A 10,203-nucleotide genomic window follows, 5' to 3' on the forward strand; every position below is an offset into this window, starting at 1 on the left:
TGTAAAACTTCAAATTCTAAGTAATTGTGGAGAGTGGGGGGGTGAGTAGAAATACCAACTGACAACTTTGTAGGTTTTAAAAATACTTTATCCAGTGACTGCTCTTTCTTACACATATTTCTTAAATTGTTCCTTTTTAGTAAACCACCATATTTTTAAAAAATATTTTAAATGTGGTAGAGGCTGGGGTAAGGTATACAAAATTATCACGTACTTATTTCTAACTCTTAAATACTAAGACACAAGCCTGCATATCACCAAATTTTTAAAAACAGAAATAGAGAGGTGCCTGGGTGCCTATTGGCTGAGCATCTGTCTCTTGGTTTCACCTCAGGTCATGATCTCAGGGTACTGGGATGGAGCCTCAGGCTGTCCCTGCAGGCTCCCTGCTCAGCAGGGAAGCTGCTTCTCCAGCTCTCCCCACTCTCCACCCCTTCTCTTTCTAAAATAAATAATCTTAAAAAATAGAAATAGAATATGGCTATTATCTTTTAAGTCCCTTTCTAATTATAGCCATCTCCCTCCCCCTGGAGGTAGAATAACCTATTTTTGTTAATTACCTTTCCTTGCAATTTCATCACATCTGATATATCCCTAAACAATATAGAGGGTTCTTTTTGTTTTTGAACTTTAATATTAATGACATGTTTCTTTTGCTAATATTTTGCCAGCTACCCACCATAATGAGTTTTATGGTCATTCATTTTCCCTGCTGAAAATGTTGTATTCTATGAAAATATCACAGTGTATTTATTCTATTGTTGACCTCTAAGGTCGGCAGAATAATAGCCCCCAAGATATCCATGCCATAATTCGAGAAGCCAGTGAATATGTTACAGTACATGGCAAAAGTGACTCTGCATATGTGATTAAGATCTTGAGATGGTAGTTAATACTGGATTATTTAAGCAAATTCAATAATAAGATCCTTGTAAGAGGAAGACAGTGTCAGAGTCAGACTGGAAGGTGCTACATTACTGGCTTTTAAGACAATGGAAAAGGACACAGGCCAGGAACACAGCAGCCTCTAAAAGCGTGGAAAATGGAAGGAATGATGATTCTCCCCTAGAGCCTCCAGGAGAAATGCAGCTTTGTTGATACCTTTTTTTTTTTTATCCCTGTAAGACCCATTTTCAGACTTCTGGCCTACAGCATTACATGATCATAAATTTGTATTATTTTAAGCCACTAAATTTGTGGTAATTTGTTAAAGCAGCAACAGGAAACTAATGCAATCCATATTTACGTTGTTCCCAGATTAAGTTAAAGAACAATGCTACACAAACACCTTTTTCTTTATCTCCCTATATATATAAGAGTTTCTCCAGCTTATATGCTTACAAGTGAAATTACTATAGCTCATTTCCAAAATAGGTATGCCACTTCACAATCCTACCAACAGCAGATAGAAGTTACTGCTAAATCATATATTTGCCATTATTTGATATTTTTTTAAAAAGATTTTATTTGGGGCACCTGGGTGGCTCAGTGGGATAAGCCTCTGCCTTTGGCTCAGGTCATGATCTCAGGGTCCTGGAATCTGAGCCCCACAGCCCTCCGGATCTCTGCTCAGCAGGGAGACTGCTTCCCCCCGCCCCCTTCTCTCTGCCTCTCTGCCTACTTGTGATCTCTGTCAAATAAATAAAATTTTTAAAAAAAGATTTTATTTATTATTTGACAGAGATAAAGAGCACAAGAAGACAGAGTGGCAGGCAGAGGGATAGGGAGAAGCAGGCTCTCTGCTGAGCAGGGGGCCTGATGTGGGGCTTGATCCCAGGACCACAGGATCAAGTCCTGAGCTGAAGGCAGCTGCTTAACCAACTTAGCCACCCAGGCACCACAATTAATTGATATTGAAAAAATTTTTACGAATATAGTAAGCAGGAAAGAGTATCTGATTTTTGTACTGATGAAGTATAATGTTTTATGTTCCATAAGACATGTGTATTTCTTGTGTGAAATACCTGTTTTTCATTTTTCTACTAGGTTGCCTTTTTCATGTTAACATGCAGGAATCAATACTTTTTCCCTATTCTGGTATATTCTTCTGGAACTCCAACCTGACATATTATATTAGACTGAATCTCTTAAGCTCTCTTTAAAATTTACTAACCCATTATATCTCTGAGCTTCCTTCTGAATAATTCATGTTTTTATTTTCCATTCATTCATTCATTCATTCAAAATATTTGAGAATCTACCTCACATAAGCCTTGCACTGTTGTTCTACCTGCTGGGAGTGCAAAAAGAGAAGAAAGAAAGAAAGAAAGAAAGAAAGAAAGAAAGAAAGAAAGAAAGAAAGAAAGAAAGAAAGACAAAAATCTCTGCTCTCCATGAGCTTACACGCTCATAGGAAAGGTGGGGGAGAATGAGCCACATACAGAGTCTGTCAAATGGTAATAAAGTAACAGGGAAGCCAGGGAATAGGAACTGCAGGACTGAGTTGCTACTATTTTCAAAAGGAGAGTTACAAAAGGTCTCAGTCAAATTTTGGCAATGCTTGAAGAGGGAAAAGGAACAAGCCACACAATTTGGGAGAGTGGGAAAAGCACCCCAGGCATTGGGAACACAAACTATAAATGCCCCGAGGCAGTCAACTTGCCCAATGTTTCTGAGGAAAAATAAGGGGGACTATGTAGTAGGTGAAAGGAGAAATAGGAGACCATTATAAGACTTTGGCTTTACTGGAACCCGGGCTTTTCTCACACCAACCAAGTCTCCAACTCTCCAACACTAAGTGAGTGCCCAAATCAGTTTTCATACCACCTGGAGTCAGAGCAGACCTCACGGAATTAAGGGCTCAGACACACAAACTGTCCCCACCTTAGATATCAGCCCCAAGTTCCAAGCCACCTGTACTTCTGACTGACCAGCTATAAATCGGGGTTCCCATGACTCTCTTCTCTGGTTCAGTAATTTGCAATGGCTCACAGGACCAAGGAAATGCTTATGTTTACTGTAAAGGATACAACTCAGGAAGTACCAAATAGAATAGATAGGGGCATAGGGCAAAGGTATTAGGAGGTGCAAGTACAGACCTTCTCTGCCTCCAACGCACCCTCCCAGCAAGGGTCTATTCACCCACCTGGAAATGCGTCAATCTTGTTTTAAGAGCTTTTACAGAGCTCCATCTCTAGCACGCCTATCCCCATCCTAGGGGTCATGGGTGGGGCCCAAAGAGGAGAAACAAGCAAAAGATACCAGAAAGACTAGCCAGAAAGACAAGACAAAATCAGAAAGGGACAGCATCCTGGAAGCCCAGAGAAAAGATGTATTTCAAGGAGAGTAAGTGATGAACCATGGGGAAAAAACTGCTGTCTATAGGTAAAGCTAAGGTTTAAAAACTCACTATTGGCTTTAACAAGAAAGACACTACGGACTTTGCCAAGAGAAGTTTCCGAGGAGCTGGAGTGGGTTGAAGAGAGAACCAGCATGGAAGGAGTAAGGATAATTCCTTTGATGAGTTTTTTTGATAGAGAACAGAAAAATGGAGCAGAGCCAGGAGAGTTGGGCAGGTTGAGAGGGAACTGTAAACTAGAATTAACACCATGTTTTAGAATGCCAGTAACAGTCCATCAGAGAAGGAAAAACTAATGATCCAGGAGAGAAAAGGAAGAGTTGTTGAGCCATGTGCTTGAAAGAGGGAATGGGACCTAATGCAGACGAGGCAGGGATTGACCTTTGATAAGTGTTCACAGTTCCAAAAAAAAAAAAAAAGTTTACAGTTCATCTATGATATTCCATTGGAAGTCATGACCTGTGGATTCAAAAGCTAATAGGTAAACATGTAAGGATTACACTGATTACTCCAATTTTGTTAGTGAAATACAAAGATAAGAAAAGGGTAAGTGTTGGAGGATTAAGTAGAAAAAGACATAAAATGGTAGCATGATTCAGTAATCCTTTCTTCTGCTGGACATAATCAGCTATCTAATCCACCCATTGAGTTTTTAATTTCAGCTCTAGAAACTGCAGGTCTTTTTCCATAGTCTATATTTCTAATACCTAATTCATGGTGCCTAGTGTTTGGTGATTTTGCCTATTAGCTGCTTATTCTCCTTGACACTGTATCTTCAAGAATTCTTTACGGCCTGGGTTGAAAATAAATTCTTCCAGAGGAAATGAATATTTGCTTTTACCAGTAAACCAGCCCCACTTCTAGGAGACAGATCCAATAAAATGAGATAATATATACTGAAACACATTGGAGATTAAATACTATCTATAATACGCTCCAATACTGTATTAGAAAATACCACTGGAAACAAAAACCAAATGTATCCACTTTTGAGGACTGTTTCACAAAATGTTCCTTTGAATATGCACAAATCTTTAATTTTTGAACTATATGTATTTATTTGGACATGATAAAATGATATGTATTCATTTGGATATAATAAAAGTAAACGTGCAATTATAAAACAGTAACACATGTAATTAGTAGATGACAAAAACCTGAAGTGAAGTTTCCAGATTGATGACAAAGTATACAATTCACATAGGCTATAAAAAGAAAAAAAATTAGGAAAGTCTCCTTTAAGAAAAATATCTAAATGTATACTCCAAAACTATCACCGCTAGAAGATAATTTTGCTAAAGACAATTTGGAAAATTTACTTTTTAGAAGATTTCCAGATTTCCATTAGTTCAGTGTTTCCTAAGCGGGGCTCACAAGGTAGTTCAGAGGATAACTGCGTTGCAGTTACTTACAGACAAGGCCTGTTTAAACTTGCTGATCTCTGGGTCCCATCCTGAGCCACTAAATCAGCACAGGTGGCAAGGGGGCCAGAGAATCTGCATTTTTAACACGCTCACCAATAAGAACCCGGAAGTCTGCCCCTTAGATTTTTACCAAATCATTCATTTAAAAAATCCCCACACAAATATGATGTTCATGCTTTCTGGGATTTAGTGCACACACCATAGCGCCAGGAGGAAAGTGTGTGAACAAAGTCAGAAAAGCATGTTTACACGGTTGAACGCAACGCTTCAGCCGTCCTCAGCCGGGAGCACCAACCGCTTCAAATGGGCATCCCCGCTCCCCGTGGAGCCACTGAGACACCTGCCCTCCCAGCGTCTCCGCCGCCTCGCAGCAGGGGCAACCGGGCACAGCCACACCTGCTGCTGCAGGAAAGCAGCGAACGGGGCTCTCAGAGCAAAGGCTCTGGCTTTCCACACCCTCGACCTCCAGCGCACTCTGTCCTGCAGGTGTCACCGGGCGCTCCCCAGGCCAGCCCACTCTCCCCACGTCACCCGTCACCGACCGGCCGTGTCCGCGAGCTTTCCCCTCGGCCCCGGACCCCGCGGACGGGCTCAGCTGGCGAGAACTCCCCCAAGAACGAGGGACGGCAGAGCTGGGGCGCAGCAGGGGGCTCTCCAGCCCAAGAGCTCCCTCTTCAACAAATGGTGTTGGGAACACTGGGCAACCACATGCAGAAGAATGAAGCTGGACCATTTTTCTTACACCATACACAAAAATGGACTCAAGAAATTGATATAAGAGCTAAATGTGAGATGGAAGTCCATCAAAACCCTAAAGGAGAACACAGGCAGCAACCTTATGATCTTGTCTGCAAGAACTTCTTGCTAGACAGGTCTCCAAAAGCAAGGGAAACAAAGGCAAAATGAACTGGTGGGACTTCATCAAGATAAGATACAGGCACCAGCCTGTATGCCCAGCAAAGGAAATACTAGACGAAACTAAAAGACAACCAACAGAATGGGAGAAGATATTTGCAAATGACATATCAGTATCCAAAATCTATCAAGAACTTACCAAACTTAACACCCAAAGAACAAATAATCCAATCATGAAATGGGCAGAAGACATGACAGACATTTCTGCAAAGAACACATCCAAATGGCCAATAGACTTGAAAAAACACTCAACATCTCTTGGCATCAGGAAAATACAAATCAAACCATGATGAGGGGTTGCCAGTTGGCTCAGCAGTTAAGCATCTGCTATTGGCTCAGGTCAAGATGAACCTTGCATTGGGCTCCCTGCTCAACCAGAAGCCTGCTTCTCCCTCTCCCACTCTTCCTGCTTGTGTTCCCTCTCTTGCTGTCTCTCTCTGTCAAATAAATAAATAAAATCTTTTTTTTTAAAAAAAACCCATGATGATATACCACCTCATACTAGTCAGAATGGCTAACATTAACAAGTCAGGAAATGACAGATGTTGGCAAGGATGAAGAGAAAGGGGATCCCTCTTACACTATTGGTAGGGGTAAAGGCTGGTGCAGTCACTGTGGAAAACAGTATGGAGGTTCCTCAAATAGTTGAAAATAGAGCTAACCTATGACCCAGCAGTTGCACTACTAAGGATTTACCACAAAGATATAAGAGTAGTGATTTGAAGGGGCACCTGCACCCCAATGTTATAGCAGCAATGTCCACAATAGCTAAACTATGGAAAGAACCCAGATGTCCATCGACACATGAATGGATAAAGTAGATGTGGTATATGTATACAATGGAATACTACTCAGCCATCAAAAATGGTATCTTGCTGTTTGCAATGACATGGATGGACCTAGAGAGTATTATGCCAAGCAAAATAAGTCAATCAGAGAAAGACAATCATCATATAATCGCATTTCATATGTGGAATTTAAGAAACAAAACAGAAGATCATAGGAGAAGAGAGGGAAAAATAAAACAAGATGAAACTAGAGAGGGAGACAAGCCATAAGAGACTCTTTTTTTTTTTTTTAAGATTTTATTTATTTATTTGACAGAGAGAGATCACAAGTAGATAGAGAGGCAGGCAGAGAGAGATGGGGAAGCAGGCTCCCCGTGGAGCAGAGAGACCGATGCAGGACTCGATCCCAGGACCCCGAGATCATGACCTGAGCTGAAGGCAGCAGCTTAACCCACTGAGCCACCCAGGCGCCCCATTAGAGACTCTTTTTTTTTTTTTTTTTTTTTTTTTAAAGATTTTAGTTATTTACTTGAGAGAGAGACAGTGAGAGAGAGCATGAACGAGGAGAAGGTCGAAGCAGACTCCCCATGGAGCTGGGAATCTGATGCGGGACTCGATGCCGGGACTCCAGGATCATGACCTGAGGCAAAGGCAGTCGTCCAACCAACTGAGCCACCCAGGCGTCCCAAGAGACTCTTAATCATAGGAAACAAACTGAGGGTTGCTGGAGGGGAGGGGCATTGGGGAATGGAGTAACTAGATGATGGACATTAAGGAGGGCACATGATGTAATTATATAAGACTGATGAATCACAGATCTGTACTCCTGAAACTAATAATACATTGTATGTTAACCAATTGAATTTAAATTTAAAAATTAAAAAATTGAGGACACCTGTCTGGCTCAGTGGGTGGAGCACATGACTCTTGATCTCAGGATTGTGAGTTCAAGCCCCAGTAATAGTGTAGTAATATAGTAAAAAAAAATACTAGTATTTTAGATAACAGAGATTACTTAAAAATAAAATATTAGAAAACATAGAGTTAAAATTTAGTCTAATAGCAGATTTGATAAATATTTTAGTATTGGAGAAGTTAGTATTTAAGTAATATTTTATTAAATTTGTTTTCCACATTTCCAAATTTCAAAATTGACCAGGTATCAGAGAACTGAGTACAAAATATCTATCTCATTTTATTAAATTCATACAGGGCATGTAAGAACCAGAAGCTTCCAGAAGGTGGTGCTAACGTGTGTCCTTTCTCCACTTTCCTCCTCATTCTTGTTTCGAGTCTGCACATTTCACTCTCAGAAAATTAAGTTTCTATGTCAGCACAGACCAACTCCAGTTAAGATGCACAACAAAACATTACCAGTAAAATGTTGAGGGGGAAGAAATAGCCCAAGAGCTGTAGCCTTGGTTGGTGTAACTAACAACGTCCAAGATTCTGAATTCTGATTCTGAATTTTTTATGGATTTTGTACCAATTTTGGTTTGAAGAAATATACCAATATACTAGCGAGGTCAGTCTCACTTCCTGTTTGCCACCTCCACCTCCCACTGCTCTCTTTGAAGCAACAAACCAGGAGTTTTGGTTAGTGTGATGTACTGGGACCCCACGACAGAATGAGACTCTAAACTCAGCATTAAAAGACCAGAAAGGATGAATACCCAAATTTTGTAGCAACATGGACGGGACTGGAAGAGATTATGCTGAGTGAAATAAGTCAAGCAGAGAGAGTCAATTATCATATGGTTTCACTTATTTGTGGAGCATAACAAATAGCATGGTGGACATGGGGAGTTAGAGAGGAGAAGGGAGTTGAGGGAAATTGGAAGGGGAGGTGAATCATGAGAGACTATGGACACTGAAAAACAACCTGAGGGGTTTGAAGTGGCAAGGGGGTGGGAGGTTGGGGTACCAGGTGGTGGGTATTATAGAGGGCACGGATTGCATGGAGCACTGGGTGTGGTGCAAAAATAATGAATACTGTTATGCTGAAAATAAATTAACAAAAAAAGACTGGAAATATAAACCTGGAGATTCTGAGCCCCCATGGCTGCTGCTTCTCTCTTTAGGGTCATGACTGTGTCCCAGGCCATGACAAAGACACAAGTCTTTATCGGGATTAAAGAAAGGGAAACCATCCAATTGACAGAATTGTCTCTATGTTTCTCCCAAGTCTGGGGAAAAGGACTATACAGGTGAGGAAATCAAAGAGAATGGGAAACTGAAATTGCAAAGCTAGGCTAAACATTTACGCCAAGCCTGAACATCTATTTCTTTAAAAAGATGTATATATTGGGGCGCCTGGGTGGCTCAGTGGGTTAAAACCTCTGCCTTCGGCTCAGGTCCTGATCTCAGGGTCCTGGGATCGAGCCCCACACACAGTGTTCAGCGGGGACCCTGCTTCCCCCTCTTTCTCTCTGCCTGCCTCTCTGCCTACTTGTGATCTCTGTCTGTCAAATAAATAAAATCTTAAAAAAAAAGATGTATATATTTATTTTAAAAAGAGAGAGAGAGAATGTGAGGGGGAGGGGTTGAGGGAGAGGGAGAGCGAGTCCTTAAACAGAATCTCTCCTGTGGGCAGAGCCCGGTACAGGGCTTGATCCCATGACCTGGAGATCATGACCTGAGCTGAAATCAAGGCAGATGCTTAACTGACTGAGCCACCCTGGTACCCTAAGCCTAAATATCTATTAATTACTGTCTAGGTATGTGGCATTGTGAAAACTGAAAAGAGATCTAGCCCTCAGGAATTAATAATTAGGTGGAAGGAAAGATTATCGTGCCCAGGAGTACATTAGATCCAGCTGGCACTTGTAAGTATTAATCATGGACATCTCTCATATCTATGCTCAGTAAGATCTCATCAGCAGCCTCAGATCAGCCCTGGTGGGAGTATTTACACTAGGGAAATCAGTAAGTGCTACAAATCAGGACTCCCCCTCCCTCAGAGTTGAGTGTTAACCATTCACCAGCACACAGATGATATGTCTCACAACACACACTCCTTCAATGAAAGGGACAGGACATTTCATGGCTGGGAAGCAATGGAGAGTGTTGCAGGTTTGCATTCAAGGTCAATTTCTCCCACATGGTGACCATCTGTCCCTAGGCTCAGTTTCCATCTTTCTTTAATGGGAATGAAATCCTATGCTCTAATGAGAGGGATTTATGTAAAATGCTACGTAAATCATAATGGATTTCATCACAGTGACAGGAGTAATCTGTAAAATTTGTAAAATGGTGATGTGTGTCTCATCCTGGTTTTATGAGGAATACGTAAGATAATACATCGTATGTATTTTCTCACGTATTCAATAATGTTTATTGAGATTTCCTATCTGCTAGACATTGTGTTAGCTGGGCAGTCATAAGACGTAAAAATACTTTTGTAGGCTTTTGTGCAAAAGTCCTTTATAAATTAGAAGTCGTCACACATTGTTATCTTTTTTCTCAACTTCCTGCATCCCTCCTAATCTGGACACACTCACATTTGCCCTGTGATACAACCTGCAACTCATTGCACTCTGATGCCTTCGTTTAAACGGTAATACATGGCAGCCATCACAAATGATGGGATGGAAACAAAACTGGGGCAAGAAAACACCCTCGAAATATTTCATGACTGGAAACATGTCATAACCAGATTTGTACAAAGTTATCTCCACATGTATATATGTGAATATGAGAGCATATACACTAAAATATTTGCAGTAGGTTTCTCTAGATGGTAAGATTGATGATTTTGATTTTTCTTGCTCAGATGTTA

Source organism: Mustela lutreola, chromosome 4 (assembly GCF_030435805.1).
Source record: "Mustela lutreola isolate mMusLut2 chromosome 4, mMusLut2.pri, whole genome shotgun sequence".
Taxonomy (NCBI): Eukaryota; Metazoa; Chordata; class Mammalia; order Carnivora; family Mustelidae; genus Mustela; species Mustela lutreola.